Raw genomic sequence first — 18,645 nt, forward strand, 5'->3', positions numbered from 1 at the left:
ATATGAATTTCTGAAAATATGAAATGGACAGATTTTAATCCCATGGTCAATAAAAACAAGTAAGTGCAAAAAGTAAAAACAGTATTAAGAAAGGATGTCTTGCAATATTATGTCTGTATTCAAAATGTTTCTGAAATACAGAAAAACATGGCTGTGTGGAGCTGATTTACTCTTCGGTTGTGTTGCTCCTGTTCACTTCCAAAAGTTTACTTTGGAAAGTTGAATTATTCTATCGGTTAAGGAGCTGCCCTGTACAGCGTTTCCATTTTCAGGCACTCTCTTATTGGTTCTTTGTGCCCTGCGCACAAGCACGAGTACAGGGCCAGTATCACCTCTTTTTGGTGAGAGGTTGCCGTGTTTCATCAATCATAAACTAGTTAACAACAATTTGAAACCTTATGGTCACTGGAGCTGTCGTACACTCAAGCCACCTGCAGGACATTTTAGAGGAGGGATAGAAGTGCCAGGAATATGGGCCCATAAACCACTGGTAGGTCGGTACCTTTTGGCGCTTTTTACATTCCAATTTAAAGAGTACAGACTACAGACTGCTCCTGAATGTACTCCTTGTTCACCAACCTGCTTGTGACCTGTTCCACAGTCCGCAAGTCTTGCCTTTCTTTCGTTCACTGGGACATTCTCACCTGTATTTCTTAAGCACATTGAAAATGCAAAAGGTTGTGAGGGTGAATGTGCTTCAGGCCTTGTTCTGGGATACTGCCATTGTTTGCCACCTGAAATGACCTTTTTTGCTTTGCTCTGAAGTACCGTGGTGTTAGTTATCCCGTCTGCTAAAGTTTTGCAAGCTTGCAATATACTATAATGAGTGTAGTTTAACCATTTATGGTAATGGTATTTTTAGTCACTCCGTATTATACCTTGTGTGTGAGAAAGGGATTTACACCCTCTTTCTAGACATGCCATTTTATTTTAGTCATTCCCTTCCTGTGATGTGAGGATTTATGCTTTGTGCGAACTGCTTCATATTTTCACACCAATAGTGATGAAACCATCTTAGAATTTCTAGACTAAGTGTAACAGTCTTCATCAAAGTTATATTGCTGCTGTCTTCTTCACTCTTTTCGATCCTTTGCCAATATTTTAAAAGGGTGTTGATCTTTAGTTCTTCATCCTATCCTACTGCTATCAATCCTCTTTTGTTTTTTTCCAATTAAAAGTTTAAGTAAAGTTACAGGATGAATGAGACAAAGCCATTTAACCCATCCGTAGGTATATTATCAAATACACCAGCAAACAAAAAAACATCAGTCAAAAGCCTCACTAAAAAAACAAGCATAAAAAGCATTTGGTATTTTAATATTTCTAGTAACATTCGACAAAAAATAAACTTTGACTTGATTTTTTAATTTTAAAATATATCATAGAAAATAGATAAATAATAGTGTTGATACAGTACATACAGTACGCACGCCAAGAGTGTTTTGCATGTAAATACAAATAATGGATCACAGTGCCCCTTGTAATACTGAAGCCAGCACTACTGCACATGAAAAGGTAGAGTTTATACCGGAAACAACACAGATCATTAGGACAGAGCTCATGGCCTCGGTAGTGCTATACAGTCTAGAAAGTATGTGACTACCCCACTGGACTGGATATGTGTCCACAGTATGGATTACCCCCTAGTGCTGATTTCCACTTATACAGCTGGATGGATTGTAGCAGCTGGGATAAAATACCTCGCTCGGCACAGAGAGGGCAAATGAGATTTTCCAACAGGGTAAAATCGGACAAACAATGAAGGAGGGTAACTTTTCCCTATTATTTAAAGAGGGGCCGGCTCTTAAAAACCTAGGGGCTAATTATGATGCTATGCATGGAAGTAAAGATACTGTCCAAGCTCCTGGCAAGCAAGTTAAGGACAGCCCTGCCCCACATAACAAAATGTGACTAGACATGTGGGGTGGAGAGGTGATCCGTCCACTGGAAATTACAGCTCACTTGGGACACAATCGCCTGGGCAAAAGACAATAGAAATATGCCCACATGCCCACAATAGAGCTTCAGTTTCAGAGAGTTTTAGCCAAGATATTGCACTTTGAAGTCTGCAATAGAGTCAACATTGGGGAGTTTATAAGAACTGGACTAAGATAGGAATGTCCAGGAGCAGGACAGAAAAACCTCTCATTATATGGATAAAACAACACTGTTCCTGTGCTCAGACAGGAGCCTGAAGAGAGCTTTGTGGGACATGGACCAATTCTCCCAGGCCTCAGGCTCCAAGCTCAATGGGTAGAAGTCCAAACAGATTCTCTGGACCCCTGAAGGACAGGAACATGGCCCCAGATGGTCTGAATCCTCAGCAGAGCTCCTCAAGATACCGAGGGTTTTGTTTTAGGACCATAACAATTAACCAAAAAACTGAATAGGGAAAATTGCCAATGAAATTGGAGTTATGGCTGAGGAAAACAGTCACTATCCTTCGCAGGAAAGATGATGGTATTGAACACACAAACTTCCTCTGGCTTTGGTGTTCCTGGCTGTGGTGTACCCACTACCAGCCAGATTCAAACAAGCTTTACAGGTAAACATCTTCGTTTGTGTCACGGACGTCCAAAGGGACTAACCGTGGGGAGCAGGAGAGCGGAAAAAGATCCATATGCATAGCGGCGAGACGGGAAAAAGGCCCGGGCTTATTAGTGCAAAGAGTTCAGGAATGCCGTATAGAAACCTATGCCCTCAGGGAGCGGACGTGGGGCGCCCTGGTGCTAGGCGGGTCTCAGGACATCCGAACGTCAATGCTGGGCGAGGACAGAGTGCAAGACCCGGAAATATATAGCCCAAGGGAAAGAGAGGGACAGGAAGGACAGCAGACTGGAAACTAGGGACAGGACAGAGAAGGAGCGCCCTCTGGCTGCAGAGGGCATGACAGTTTGCGGAGGAAGGTATTAGTACATCACCAGTAATCGGTCAGTTAAAAAATGGAGGGAGAGATATACCCCATTTCCCCCTGAAGCTGGACTACATCTTCTTCTGCAACATCTGCCGGGCACCACAGAGCCCAGTCAAGCATTAGAACACTTTGTCAGGCTGTGGTTCTTTATACCAATGAGACATCTGATCTAGTGATCAAACACTTGATCAAAGGCAGAGAAACTACCAGGACCACACACTCACATTGTCAAGTAGCACTAAAAACATCAGACCACCTGACAGCCAGGACTGTGCAACGACCAATAAGTTTTGTATTATGAAGATAAAGATGAATTGGTCACCGGAGAGTTTCCAGAGAATCCTGGCAAAGAACTCAACCAAAGGAACTGGACAACAAGCTGAGGGACTGGTTGGGAGTCTACAAAACACTTGCAACAAGACAGGTCCTCTACAAGCACTCACTAACTAAACTCCCATACTGCCCCTGGGGCTCTTGCTCAGCTGAGGAAGCACAGGGGCATGTTTTCTGGGGGTGCCCTTTTGCCAAAGAAGTGGGGGAGTTAGCATAGCGCTAACTTACAAAACATAATGATAGGTAGACAAGGAATACCCTCATGCTAGATAACATGGAGTGGGGAGTCAGGAGGTGGAGGGAAAATTCCTTGTAGACTTAAGTAAAATTATTTGCAAGTGGGGATTTTCCACTGCAAAATAAGGTTAGAAAGGACTGGGGGCCCTATAATCCACCCTGTTTGAAGTGGCTCCTGTGAACGATCAGATGTTAATAGTTTCAGGATGAAAACAAGTGGAAAAGGACATACCAGTGGGTAAACAGAATCCACAAACAATAGACCCCTGTACTGCAAACAAAACAGCAAATGATGCAGGAAGCCAGGGAACACTGTTCTTCATGACATGACATGAACTCTTGAACTCTTTTCATGTAAAGAGAAAGACTTTGTGAAATGACACAGCACATAACGCAAAAACACTTTTTACATAATTTAGAGTGATAATAAAATTTACTTTGCTGAAAAAGGGTACAACAGCAGTGTCTGCAGTGGGGACACAAACCTACAACCTGTTATGACTCTGAAGGCTCAGTCAATGTGCTGTGCCACTCCCTCACCCCAACATAAATGTGACATTACTGGACAGCCATATTGGACATGTGAGATTAAGAACGTGAAAGGTTTTGTTTTAATCTTAAAAAACTGAAATTCTAATCTCCCAAAGTAAATTCCATTAAAACTGTACTTAATGGCTTGTAGAAACAGGAGAAAATGCAGTGAAATCTAATTGTCTGATGAAAGGGCACTCCATGTGCTGTACAGTATGTATCAGCCAGTCGGCTAATTATTCGTCATGTGCTAGCTGCCTCAAAAATTTCAAAGTGAGAAGTTAGTTATACCGTTCAGTGAAGAAAAAGAGAAAGGGTTGTAGAGGCAAAATCACTCCTCAGAGCTGTCTTACTTTCAGTACATAAAGAAAAAACCTTTCAAGGTTTAAAGGCCAAGACATTCAATAAAGTTACTTCTTTTGAGGCAATTAGGGTCCCTTTGTAAGCTACTGTCTGTGTTTAATATTAGCCTCAGTGACCTATTTCCTCCTTCAGCAAAATTACACTTCTTTTATATTCGTATTTTTTAATGGATTTCCGTATTTTATCTGACAGTATAAAAGGTTGATAAAGGTGTATTTTTTGATATGTCGAGAATAACATCTGACAGAAAATAAATTGCATTTTATTAATCCTTTTAGCAAGCTGTTCAGAAAGACAGGGACTCCAACACCAGCAATGCCATGACACTTGACAAAGGGTAATAAAAATGACCACTGCGTTTTTCAACTTTCCAGAAAATAGCTTGGTGTGAGGTACTGAATACTGGTGAAAGCACTTCAGACTTGTAAAGCTTTTAAAGTAAGACAACCTGCAATGCTTTGTGCAACAGGGATTCAGAACAGAAAATTGCTTAAATTGTAAATTTCAACTGTAAATATAGTAAAAACTATTAATTTTTAGTAAGTTCATTCTTTATTCTTAAGGACAGATTACACAAATACACAGAATAAAGTGAATGAAGAAGCTACAATACACCTCATTGTGCACTTTTAATGCAAGTCATTTCGTTATTTCGGAAGCTACTGTTCCCTTAAAAAGGGATACTTGAATCCAAAACATTTGCATTAACTACGAAAACCACACTGTACCAAGTTTGTGTTTTTCATCAGTGCAAAAGCTTTGCATCTATTTAGTTCACAAAGGGCGTAGGTGCTTTCATCTGCAATCTTGTACTATAGGTCACCCCATCAGACACTAGTAAGAACAGCAAGAGAAAACCAGGCGTTAATTAAGGTAGTGGGGGGAGTAGGGTAATTTAACATTATGGTCTTAGATTGGCAGATATCAGACCTGAAAAGAATGCAAATCTGTGTTTGTACAGTATGTGCAGTATTGGAACATCTTGTCAAACTGCTAATGACACACATTAAATAAGACAGTACACACAGAAGATACCTGCCAGTACAACAGAATCATCAGAATATGCCCCCAGTATTTTGTCCATTTACTTTAGAAAATAAGCAAGAGTGCAAAGGAATATGAACTCCTTTCATTAGAGTCTGGTAATTAGGGTATCTACGCTTGAATTTACAAAAATTCTCAGTGTTCCTGACCCACTGTTATGGTAACATATGTGCCTTATCAGAAAACATTTTTTTCTATAAGCTTTTTAAGGGAACAGTAGCTTCCGAAATAACGAAATGACTTGCATTAAAAGTGCACAATGAGGTGGGTAATGAGTATTTGTATTTAATTCTTGGATGCAAATCAACTTAAGAATAAGTAATTGTGTGAAACAAGTCAGTAATTTAAAGACAAAACAGCCAAAATAGATACAATTATATGAATTATTTATAAAATATATTTTGTATTAATAGATTTGTAATTTATATAAAATTATATTTATAAAAAAATAATGGAAATCCTTTCCATATGGGTATAAACACTTCCTTTATTAGTTTAACTTCATAATTGCCTCCCATTCGTATGTAAAAGTGTAATAAAAAAACTATGATCCTTATAATAGAATTAAATATATTCTAATATTATGAATTAAAATGGGTGTAAAACAATAATACAGGGTCTTGTTAAACTTCCTTACTGATACATGAAGAAGGTGGCAGAAATCAGGAATGTAATGCATATGTCCTGTACTAAAGCCTCAAGGGAATGCTTAAGCAGTCATACATGTAGTCCAGTATGAGCCAAGAAGCACTGTTGCTCTGTGCGTGCCTTCTGGGGAAAGATGTTTTTGTTTTCATTAGGCAAAAATGTCAGATAAAATAATCAATTCTACAGGTAGGCTGGAATGGAATCTAGTCTTGGATAAAAAAGTTACTGACCAGTATTATTTTATCCATACATGACTATTAAATATGAAAAGACATTTCCATTAGTTATTGGTCTTGCAAACTGTTTGTTTATATTGCTTTATTTTTTGTCTATTATTTCATATTGGAAGAATTTAGAATTTAGTGGCTGTAAATTGTTAATAATATGGTGCTTGGCCAAGCAAATGTATTGTGTGTTTCTAGCCCCAGAGACCTCTCTCCACCCTCTTGCAGAAAAATGCTTTCTAGTTTCCTCTCTTGGACTAGTACTGGCTGTAGTTTTGAAGGGAGAATTTATTCAGGCTTTTGAAACTTGAGCATTTTGACCTAATCACGAGTAATAAAAGTAGTTAGGTGAAAGATCATGCTGGGTCTGACATTTACTCTTTTTCCTCTTTCTTGAAGTTGAACTAATTAAAGCAAGACTAAAATATCACCTAGCAGAGACCCACTTACTCACAGTCCATGCTACTTTATGACTGGTTATTATTTTGAACACACAGCAGAAGGATCCATAATATCACTGATGGACAGATTTTATGAAAAAGACTTTTCTACATGTTCTGGTCAAAGACATGACCCTATGTATAATGAATACATTAATAGTATTTTTCAAATAATGTTAATTAATTTCTTAAGCAGATGGAAATGCTCTTCAAAACTGAAAACAATGCCTGAAGTAGAGTGAATGGATATGTACTATAACAGTGAACTGATTAAAAGATTATTAGGGATGTTTTAATTTAATGGAATTTTAACATTTTCATTATAATAATTAATTGCTTAGACTTATATAGCGCTTTTCTGGACACTCCACTCAAAGCACTTTAAAGTACAGGTAATGGGGACTCCCCTCCACCACTACCAGTGTGTAGCCCCACCTGGGATGCATTTCCTTCAAGTACAAAAATTAATTTTATTAATTCATAATGAATTAGGGGCAAGGCTGAATAAAATCTGTGACAGGGCAGATTACATTTTTAAGAAGGATAACTACATTATTACATTGATGTTATGCCATGATTACATTCAGTGCTGAGACTTTGCACAAGGATTACACAATTAATAATTCTACAATCTCTTAGTAAGACCTCATTTAGAATATTGTGTACTTTTTCAATCACCATATCACAAAAATGTATTGCCTCTCTGGAATTATCCCATAGAGGAGAGATAAAATACATGCCGAAATGTAAGAGATCATCCTGCAGTGCCAGTGAATCTTTTTAATCATGAAAAGAGAAGAATTTAAGGGGAGCCAATTTAAGTATTGAAAAACCTTAAAGTCAGCCAGTGGACCTCTAAATAATCAACAAAGAAACAATAATCAGATGATATACAGTAAATGGAAACTAAGAGGAATTTATTCTAAAAATGAGAACAAGGTGTAGTTTTACCAAAGGGTTGGGGGTGTCTGGAACACAGATTAATTCATTTTCAAACGAACAAGCAGAAGCATTTGGGGCATGTGTGGATCATTTAAAAAATACTATTATCCTAAAGTGTGAACTTCTTATTCCTTCTGCATGATTAGGCTCTGAATACATTTTTCCCTCAGAGAAAATCTTACATGAAGAATAGGTTACATAAGGTTATGCCTCTTCAGCTGTAATGTGGATAATATAAATAAAACTCAATGAAAAGCACAGATGTTTGTTGGATTGTCCTGTATGCTAGCTCATCTGAACATAATTCTGGCAATATGTGCTGCTCTTAACAGATCTGTCAGATAGATGCCCCTTTCCATTCGCTGACATGTGCCAAGTGTTCCTGTTGAGCTAAAAAAATAATCTTGGGTCGTGTGAGGTGGGCCTTCAAATCACTTCAAATGGAAAAAATCCTTCATCCATGGCAGCTCATACCCGGCTGTCAGGAGTTTGATAGACTAATAACACAAGCGTCTCTGTTGCTTCACCAATGTTCACCATCTTCTTCTGGATCTGTCTTCACACACCTCAACAAAATATCTGAGAGCTCCATTGCATCACAAATGTTGGTGCTGTCACTGCTGATGAAGGGAGAGGGCCAGGCTGACTCCATGCCTCCATGCAGCATTAATGACTCCCAGCTTTTGCCTGATACTGTTTGCCAGTTAGTGTGAAAATCCTCCTTCTAGAAAGTAACTTGACACCCAGAAATTCAATATGCAGCTTCATACTTTTCAATAGTGTCATTAGCTCAAACATTTTGCTGGCTGCAGTCCTTCAAATGATTATTGAAAAAATAGATTTAAAGTCATGGCAAATTCAACTACTACTGCAGGGTTGCATGAAACATTTCTGGACCATTAGTCTAGTCTAGTCATTTTTTTGTCCTGTACAAGATGTTAATGTCATGACAATGAGAGAAATCTAAAATGATTTGTGATGTCTTTGCAACTTTTTAGGAGAGGATCACTACACAGTATGGCATTTCCAGTTCAATAAACTCTCAAAGCTTCAGATAAACTACAATTCCTGACCCAAATAATTTTAAAGATGGATTGGACATTTAAGAATATTAATTTTAGTGGGTTAAACTATGTGCACCTTAACTGGCCTCAAATGACAAAAAACAATTATAGAATTTGCACTAACATAATATGAATTTGTGTCATTGTTATTGTTTTCAGAATCAACAGAACTACAGGCTATTGATATTGACAAGAATATAAAAACAATATCAAAGGCTGTGGTAGATTCTTCACAATTATCTAACCACCCTGTGTGTCCTTTTACAACAGTAGAAGCCTTTAATGGCTTCGAGTGGCAGTTTAGCTGATAAAAAGTGACCTCTAGGACTGGTCTCATATTTGTGTCCCCTTAGTTAAACTTTATGGAGAGAGTGTTAGTGTGCTGCCTTCCATAGGATAGGCTGGAGGAAGTTAAACCAATTGTCCACCTAAATTAAATGCCCTCGTCTGTGAAGCAGGGGGCAGAGCATTGTGTCATCCAGGGCAGCAACAGTAGACTGTTCCTCCCCTGGATGAACTGGCCTCCGTATGGATACCTGCCTTTGGTGATTTGAACTCTATCTCCTTTGCCTCTGAGTCATAGGCTGCCAAAACCTCTCCCTCAACACCAGGGTCACTTGGAATGCAGGCATGGGCCTTTTCCAGCTGGGCCATTTCCACCTGGTTTTGAGACTCAGCTATCTTCGATCTCCAACCCAGCTCTGGTCGCTTCACACTTTTCTGAGGTGGCTCCAGCATAACTTCAGGTGCAACAAAAAGGCTTCTTATCAGCTTCTTCAAGGGGGTTCTAGTAGGGGCAGTGTTTCTCTGCTGTGTTGCTTGAGCTTTCTAGTAGAATTCCTGTACCACTTCTCTGGGCTATTAAAATCTAAGGGAAAATTATGTCAAGAGCCTCCCTCATCTCCCTTTGCCATTGCCTCTGCTGCTGTTGTTTTGACAGTCTGAGCAGAAATTAACTTCTCTTGACACTTCCTTTTAGCATACAGTAGTGATTCTATAATTTTTCTAAGTGTTCCGACAACACATCAAGGATCTGGATCTTTTGTCGCTCAATTTGTTCTTTCAGTTGGATATTTTCCCCTCCAGTAATGTCTTAGCTGAGTTGGGGACTGCAGTACCTTTAGCTTGAACACCTGGTTCTTCACTTTTGCCTCTGTGCTGAGCATCCTGTACTGAAATGCAGGAAACAAACATTTCCTGCTTGTCCTTTGCCATCTCGTTTCTCTTCTGAGACTCAGGCAGGAAACCACCTCCTGCTTGGTCTTGAGGCTGCTGCTCTGAGACATTTTCAGCTCATGGCTCATCTCTTTCAATTGCTTTTGAACTGAACATTTGCTTTGTGTCTCACATGTTGCCACCTTGAACTCCAGCCTCTCTGCTGTTCATTAGTCACAGGTCAATTTGGTGCCCTCTTGGCATAGTTTTCAGAGCTCTGCTTCTTGCTAGCTAGCCCTCTGTTTTGCATTTTTTGAGAAAGGAGTCTCAAATAGGTGCATTTTCTGACTGTGGAACATCCCTCAGAAGGTCCAGCTGGTTTTCCAGCAGCTGCAGTTGCTCCTGCAAGTGCCAGGCTGGCCCTGGCAGACAGCTGCTGAATCTAGGTTAATTGGTCCTGGCAAAGCCCTTCAGGACAAGTGATTTCATGGTCATGCAAGGTCAGCTAATCTGGAGGCTGGGCTTCTGGGACCAGCATCAGATCTGGTACTTTCTTGTTTGGCTCTCTTTCCTTATTTCCCCCTAGAGACTCTCACTAAGTGGAGATCAGTATACTCGGGGGTTGATCTGTGCTTTCCTACTGCCTCTTCCTACTGGCGATTGATCCCCAACATGCAGTTCTACCCGTTCTTCCTACTCTTCCCAGAGCTGGAGACTTCTGGCCAATGCAAGGAGTCCAGGATAGGAGTAATGTGATCACTTGCACTAGACCTGGTCAGGATTCTGGCTGCCGAATTTTGGACATACTGCAGTTTGTTCAATGTAGATTTAGATACCTCTGCGAGCAGAGCATTACAGTAGTCATTTCGGGAAAACACAAATGTGTTGATAAGCTTTTCAGCCACAGTCAGTGATGACATAGGGCGTAGTCTAGCGATATTTCTGAGGTGATAGGGTCCAGGGCCGAGTACCAATCAACAGTGTGGGCCATGCCAGTCCCTCCTGGCGGGTCAAGGAACCTGAGCGCAGTAGAAGAGCAAGTATACATTTTCCATCTCAGAAAAGATGTTCTTTATAAGCATAGAGTGACATAATAAACAACCTCTACTGAAGAATAATGACATTTTGGCATCAAAACCCTTATTCTGACTGTAGCCTGAACCATATCCTCAAATCTAATCCTGCAGTTATTTGTAGAAGGTAGCTTGTTCCATATGCTATACTTTATAAACGTATTACCGGCTGTTTTATTATCCATTTGTAGAGTGTAATTTTGCAACCCCTAAACTAAAGTGTGACCCAATTTTCACTCTGTCGCTCAGCTTGCCTTACGGATAATATGTGAAGCTGTTAGTGTCCCTTGGAGCTGAATTATTTGTAAGCCGTGCTGGCTGCAGCATTGACAGCGCTCCTGGCCTGTGGGGTGTTGTGTTGCTTCTCTGCAGTCTTTTGCTTGCCTGACATTTTTTTTCACATCTAAAGTGTCTTTTTCCAAAGAATCTTGATGGTACTTTGCTACCAATTTTCAGTTTCTCACTTGTTAATCCATGTTTCAATAGCTAGGCAAATGCCTCCTCTTTGTATATTATATTATTGTTTTAAGAGCAGAAAAACGCCTCAAAATGGTTCCTACTACCACCACACATTAGTGGCAGTGTCTTAATTTAAACAATTTGTCGAATCTGCTATCTCTCCTGTACTATTCTGTTTGCATATTTTATCCTATATACATAATAGGCATGAAACCCATGACCCTGTCCTGCCTTGGTGGCGGTCCTTGTGTGGCCTCTCCTCTTCCGTCTTGTTCCTAGGGTGGACACTGGGGTGACGTGCATGTTCAGGAAATACAGTCAAGAACCAACATGTATCAGGTCTGTATCTTGAGACAAAGCTGGAACCCCACAGCTTGATGTACTGTATAGTTGCCAAGCAGTTACAAACTGCATGTCTCGCCATGGGCGAGTGCAAGAGTGACTGAGACTTGTGACGTAAAAGCGTCCCTTCCTGCTCACTAGTCACTGTAAACAAAAAGGGAAACATGGTCTTTTTGGCTTTCTAAATTCATGCAGAGATTTTAAATAATACCCGACTGTTGAGCATGTGGTTCTGCAGAACAGATTGCTTGCACACAAAACAGAGGATGGGATCAGCAGAAAGTCGAACAGTTTCCTTTTCCAAGAGATATACAACTAGCCAAGAGATGGGTAATAAACATGGGCACTGGTGCTGGTCCCATCAACAAGTTTCTCAATGAGATTTAGCACAGTGTGTGAGCAAGTAAGTACAGGTTGTGCAGCAGACATTTCATCACAGAAATGTTCCAACGTGATCTGCACGCGGAGTTAACAAGTAAGTACTATTTGTTGTCATAACTGTCTTGAAATCGATATGTTGAATTCAAATCAATTACACTCTTTCAAATTGGCAGTCCAGATAAAATATTTAAAAACATGTTACTTTGTATGTGTCAGTTTCCTAACATTATGTGTAAATTAATATTTCAAAATGGGCCTAAATTGATTGGTCAAAAGCATGAGATTTATTGCAACAGAAACAGATTGTTTTCAAATATTGTTAATTTGGGATAGGACATGTATATTGAAATTGTCTCTTCTTTGGAGTTTACATGATTATAAAGCGTGACAGTTCATAATATGAAGCTGAAATATTGAAATACGTTTTGGATACTGAACCATAACATGAGCTCAAACCAGGTGCCATTCCTACCATTTTTACCCATTAAAACCAGCCGATGACAAGAGAACACAGTGAGAGGGTGATATCAGAAAAGTACAAAAAAATACACCTTCACGATTTAAGTGATCCTTTTTATCTTACTTATGTGTAAGACCTCAGTTAAGATGTGCAATACATACGGTTTTACAACTAAGAGCGATATTTCTAACAGATTAAAAGAGATGTATTCGCAAGAGTACTTGTTTGCAATGTAATTGTTACGCCACGGCCCCAGAGGAATCAACATTCCACCTCACATTCCAACACTGTTCCAATTAGCCCATTTACCCCTGCCTATTTAATGTTGCTTCATGCTCTCCACTGTTCTCAGTATTAGGGTTCTTCCTGGCTAGAGCTACATCGATTCTCGCAATTATTTACCACTTGGTTTTTGGCATCCTGATCCTGGCTTTGTTTTTCGACTATGTCTCCCGGTTTGGGTTTTGGGACTTTGATTCTCGTTCTGGTTTCGGCTCTCAGCTTCCACACGGTTTACGGCTTCGCTTCTGGTTTGTACTTTTGCACCGGCTTGTCTGCCTTCGGCTTTCGGACCTCGGATTGTTCTATTAACTACGCCTCTGGAGATCACCCTGGTTTTCTGTATAGGGTCCTCACTACTAATTCCTAACAGTAATAGGGTCATGTTCATGTCACCAAATATTTTGTTGCCTTGTTCTGAATCACAGACAATGGAGGTTTTACACTTTACTGTGTACTTTGTGCTTCAATTCGGGTTTGAAATAAAGTCACCAATGCTGATTCTTTATAATCTCAAAATTTAAATACTGTATAGCGATGCAATTCCCCTTTAAAGAGCAGACCAGTAACACAGCATGACACAAGCTTCTACTGTAGCTTCTAGTGTCGTAATCCAGGTTTTTGGCAACAGCTACATGGTGGTCGAGTAAAAATGAAGTCCAGAGTTCCTCCTAGGCACCAGAGAGAGATAAGAAAAAGAAGAAGATGGGTGAAAAAGGGAGAGACGTTGGATTTGATGTTTTAGAGGAAGCCTGACAAGATGCAGGGTGAGAATAATAGCAGAGAAACACAAGACTGCTTGTGATAGTCAAGACAAGAGAGTAACAGAGCCAGACAGCATGAGCTTAAATACATATAAATAAAAAGTGCTAAAAGAGAAATAAGACAAGAAAGACAATACCCAGACGAAGGAAAGCCACGTGTGATACAGTCAATGGGAGTGAAGTAATCATTTTGTGTAGGAGCAGAAGTTGTTGTCATAAATTTAAATTCCCAGTGCCTTGCGTGTGTGTAACTCCTGCGCACTATCCTCAAACGTGTGTTGTAATGTCTATGTATACAGCACAACAATTCGGTCAGGACAGCCAGAGTGGCAAGCAGTTGAAGAATTAAGAGTGAAACTTGCATAAATATTGCCACTTGATGCATATTGGCAAGATGTAGACTGTATCCTGTTGTAGGACATCCAAATGCTCCAAGGGAGATTAAAGCCTTGTTTTTGAGAAGTAAGGCTGGAGCCAGTTTGTTTTTCCCAGAGATGTATTCTGTCCAAAGCATTCCTCAAGGATTTGTCAGTGAGATGGAGTGCTGAATTTGTGCCCAAGGAGGTTCCAAAAAAACAGAGGTTAGTGAGACCCTGAACGTCTCTGTGACTGAGTAATCAGTTCAACACAACCAAAAAAAAAACAAAAAAACAAATAAAACTGATACCTTTATTTCATCAAGCATCAACTGATTATTCAGGTTCATTTAACTTTTTACATTTGATTTTTTTTTCTTTTGCAGTTTTGTAGAAATTTCTTATGGCGCTGCCTGATGAGAAAAAACATTTTCTAAATATTTACATAGAATATTTATTATAGTACATATTTAGAGTTGCGATTTTTCATTTTTAGTCAGGATTTTCAACTAGGTGTTCTAAGTAATGGATTTCTGGACTGAAATATATAAACAGTTCTATTTAGCACACAGTGTGTGTTTGTTCTCTAGGTGAAAGTAATACATTTTAAAGGAAATTATTTTGACAAAATATTACTTAGAGTCAAGAATGCGATACATGCCTTGAGATTAAGCATTTTCAAATGGATTGGAAATGGAACCTAATAACAGACTTATGTAATCAACCCACTTTATGCCAAAATAAAACTTTGTAACTACTGTCATTGAGTCGAAAGGTTGCTTGTGTGGTCACCTACACTCATAATGTAAAACACATGGGCACACTTTGTGAATGCTGGGTGTTAAGGTGTTCTTGCACAGAAAATTGTTGGCTCTCAAAGCATGAATACATTGTGGATGGAAAATTACATAGTAATGACAAACAGTTAAGAAATATTTTTGCTTTTTCCACAGACAGAATTAAATATTTTAAATATTTAGACATAGTTTTCAGTGCAAGAAATATTTCACCTCAATTTTATAAATTCAAACTGTTCAATTGACAATGAACATTAGGACTGCGAAGAAATATTCCAGGTTTGATGTTCGACGTACAAGGGCTGTACACTCTTGTACATCTCATTAAAAAACATAGACGATAGTAGGTGTACTATGGAATTTTTCTTTTCTGTGTGTTCTTTTTACTATTTATTTAGCTTTTTTATTAACATAATAAACGAATTAATAAGTATTGAAAGCAAACCACAATGCAATTATTTACTGTATATGTACATAAATGTTGCTATGTCAAAATATTAAAAATCAGTTATTTAGATTCAGAGTTCAGTAGTTGAACCATGTTTGTTGTTGCAGTTAGTGATTGACCAGTAGTAAGTCCACTAACAACCATACTTTTTGCTGGGTTGGCAATGGCTATAGCAATACTATGCTAAGGAAAATTTCTGGTCTGCTACTACTTGAGAGTCCTCATTAATAATGGGTTAATCAAGTGCTAGACCGTTACCACTAATTGGGCCACTATTACAAAAAATATAGAAATAGTGTAAAACTTGGTACGGCAATGTATGTATGCAAAAAAATCTGATGTTAGTAACAGAAATGTAATGATAACAGACTCATTTATAGAGGAACACCTTACAGAGCATAAGAAATGAAGACATGATCTTAAAAAGAATTTAACAGAACTTCATAACAGGTAGTAGTTTAGATACATTATGTACAGTATGTGTTCCATAATATTAGAAAAAAACATCATTAGTAAATATGCAAACTTGCAAACTAACATTGGAGAGGATCTACAAATCCACTCTGGACAGGTGTTTTCATGATACATAACATGCAAGTTTCAAATGAAAATCACCCCTGGACTTTCTTGCAGAAGATATGAACTGTGAAAAAAATCCATCTTAGCAAGTGAATGTGATGCTCATAACCCCAAAGAAATGACAAAAGCTGACAAACAGAAACCTTTGTTTCTCCAAGCTGTGCAGGAGAATTCAGCCTGAATTCAAATCAGCTACTATACAACATTAAAATACTGCAATTAGAGAGAGCAACATTTAATTCATGGCTATGTTTGTTCTACCTATCACAGCTGCCTAAAAACAAAATTAGAAATCAGATACACTGTAGGAAAGTTCCCCTTTGCATCAATTGAAGATCAGATTTAAAAACACTCCATGCAAACTGGAACAATGCCTCTCAGGTGAATAGTGTATTTTTGCTAGCACAATTAGAGGCCTAGAACTGTTTTTTCATCTGTTTTGTAAAATGTAGTTGTTACATAATGTGTTATTTATGCTAGTCTTTATGTGGCTCTAACACAGTAATACCTTTTTTACAGGAATCACCCACACACAGCAGCACACATAACATAGGAATCAAGGAATAGTTTTCTTCTGTATTTTCATTATTCTTTAGTCCCAAAATATAAACTTTACTTTTGTCATTGGTAGAAGAGTTTTTATGATGCTAGAATGTGAAGGTTTTATTACTACTTGCACATTAAAGTATTACTGAAGTACTGTACACCAACAAGGTGAGTACTTGTAGACATATTCATTTTGAATCATACATTATATACATTATGGCATACAGTAAATATAAAAACCATTGCATTGACCAGCTGACTGTCAAGTAAAAACACTTCTGCATGTAAACATGTCTTTTTCCAGACAAATGGAAATGAAAGAGATGTCTTATCCTTCTTATTTTGTGTTCTGATGTTTCTATAGCAAAAATAAGTAATGAAAAAATGTACAAAGGCCATATACTTTATATCCTGTGGTTAATAATCTGTGTGGCACTGTCTGATATAAACTAATGATATTTTACTCATTCCTGAAATGTTTTTATTAGCATTCCTAAAAAAAAGTTTCTTCTCAAAACATATACCAGTGTAACATGTCTTGCCAATATTAAGTGCCAATATCTATTAATTTACATGCATCTTTATGTTTATTAATACACCAACTAGTGAGTGCTAACAGCAGGCTATTCGATGCCTTTGTAAGTGAAAGTATGCTTTTATCAAGCGCTTTGTGTTGTGATAAATGAATGATGGACTCTAAGCTTCCCAGTCTGAAGACAATTGACAGATAAACAAAGAGGAACCACAGTGATCAAGATGGACAGTTGGAAAATTGGGGACATTCATTCTGTTTCGTCTCTCCATATAATTTGTCTTTCTGTCAGGTGGTTTAAATCCTCATGATATCGTGTCAGCATCTGGGAAGCATACATATATATAAGACGTCACTGAGGAGCGTGGAGTATTCCAGATGTATTTTTCATGACACTGCATCTGCAGCATTAATCAGGTATGTGTTGCACAGGCATCCCACCATGAAATACATCATGACAGTACTCTAGAAGCTGCCAAACATTTATTAATGCTTCAAGATTACTTTATCGGCAGTGTCATTATTGTCAAGCTCTCTGATTTATCAGCTTCTGGGTAAAAGCCTTCCCTCACCCATGCCCTCTCAGGGTTTTTCAGGAGTTCCTTCCTTAATATATTCCCTGGCAAATGTCTTGCCTAGCCATGGTTTTACATTTTCAAGGATTTAGTTTTCTTCCAAAAACTGAGAGGGTTCCAGTAGCTGTTTGTAAATGCTAAAGACGTGCCCTCTCTCACTTTAGGTGTGTTGCTTCATATTTATTCAGACACCGTATGCTTTTAAATTAAGAGTCTGTTGTTTTCAAAATGAATGTTAATTTTTGTATTGATGTGCCTGCAACACAATAACCAAGGCAGACCAAATAATCTACCAAGGTCTGAGCTTAAAAAATATATTCTTCAATTAGACTTATAGCATCTTCTTCATGTTTTTAAAAAATAGATTATGTGTTAAGTAAGTTTTCCTTTTTGCAAATCTTAATTGCAACAAATTCAGATTCTCAGTTATAGTATTTATCTCCCGACAATCTATGACATGATGGTTTTTGAACATAATCATCCCAGTTTTAACAAATGCTATGTTTTATGCATATTGAAACACATGGTCAGAATTTTTTTCCCCCGAAGTATTACTGAGAATCACCATCTACAACTATATGAAATCATCTACTAATTGAGTAGGCAGTTTATCGTACAGTACATACCCCAAAACCTATGAGCAATATCGACCAGAAAGCCTCTTCTCATCAATAATCTTTCTAGTATTCAATTCTCAGTCCTCTGTCTGCCAGCACTTAGTTTTTATTTGTGTCCTCTGGTCATGACTTAATTGTTTAGATTGAAGTAGTGTTCTGGGATGATATTGTCAATTCCTTTCAGGATTTTCAGTCAAGAATCTCCAGAGTTTTTTTTTTAAATCTTATCTGTCTTAGAAACAGCTCTCAGAACTGGGAGTAGTAGGTTTCTGATTGTCCCTCTCAGGAAATACATTTCCAAGCTGAAAGTCTCATAGCTTCTATTCACCATTTCTGGACTTTTTCCAACAGGAGTAATATGTTTTCTGTAGTGAGATGACTAGAGCTGGAAACACCATTCTAGATAAAACTGTAGTAGTTCAAAATCCATTTTTACCACCCTCATTTACTATACATAAAAAAATCTGCAGGTACTTTTAAATGTTTATGTGTACAATTATATATTTCCTTGTAAATTACAGTCAGAAACACACTGATTCATT

This window comes from Lepisosteus oculatus, chromosome 10, assembly GCF_040954835.1.
Source record: "Lepisosteus oculatus isolate fLepOcu1 chromosome 10, fLepOcu1.hap2, whole genome shotgun sequence".
Lineage (NCBI taxonomy): Eukaryota > Metazoa > Chordata > Actinopteri > Semionotiformes > Lepisosteidae > Lepisosteus > Lepisosteus oculatus.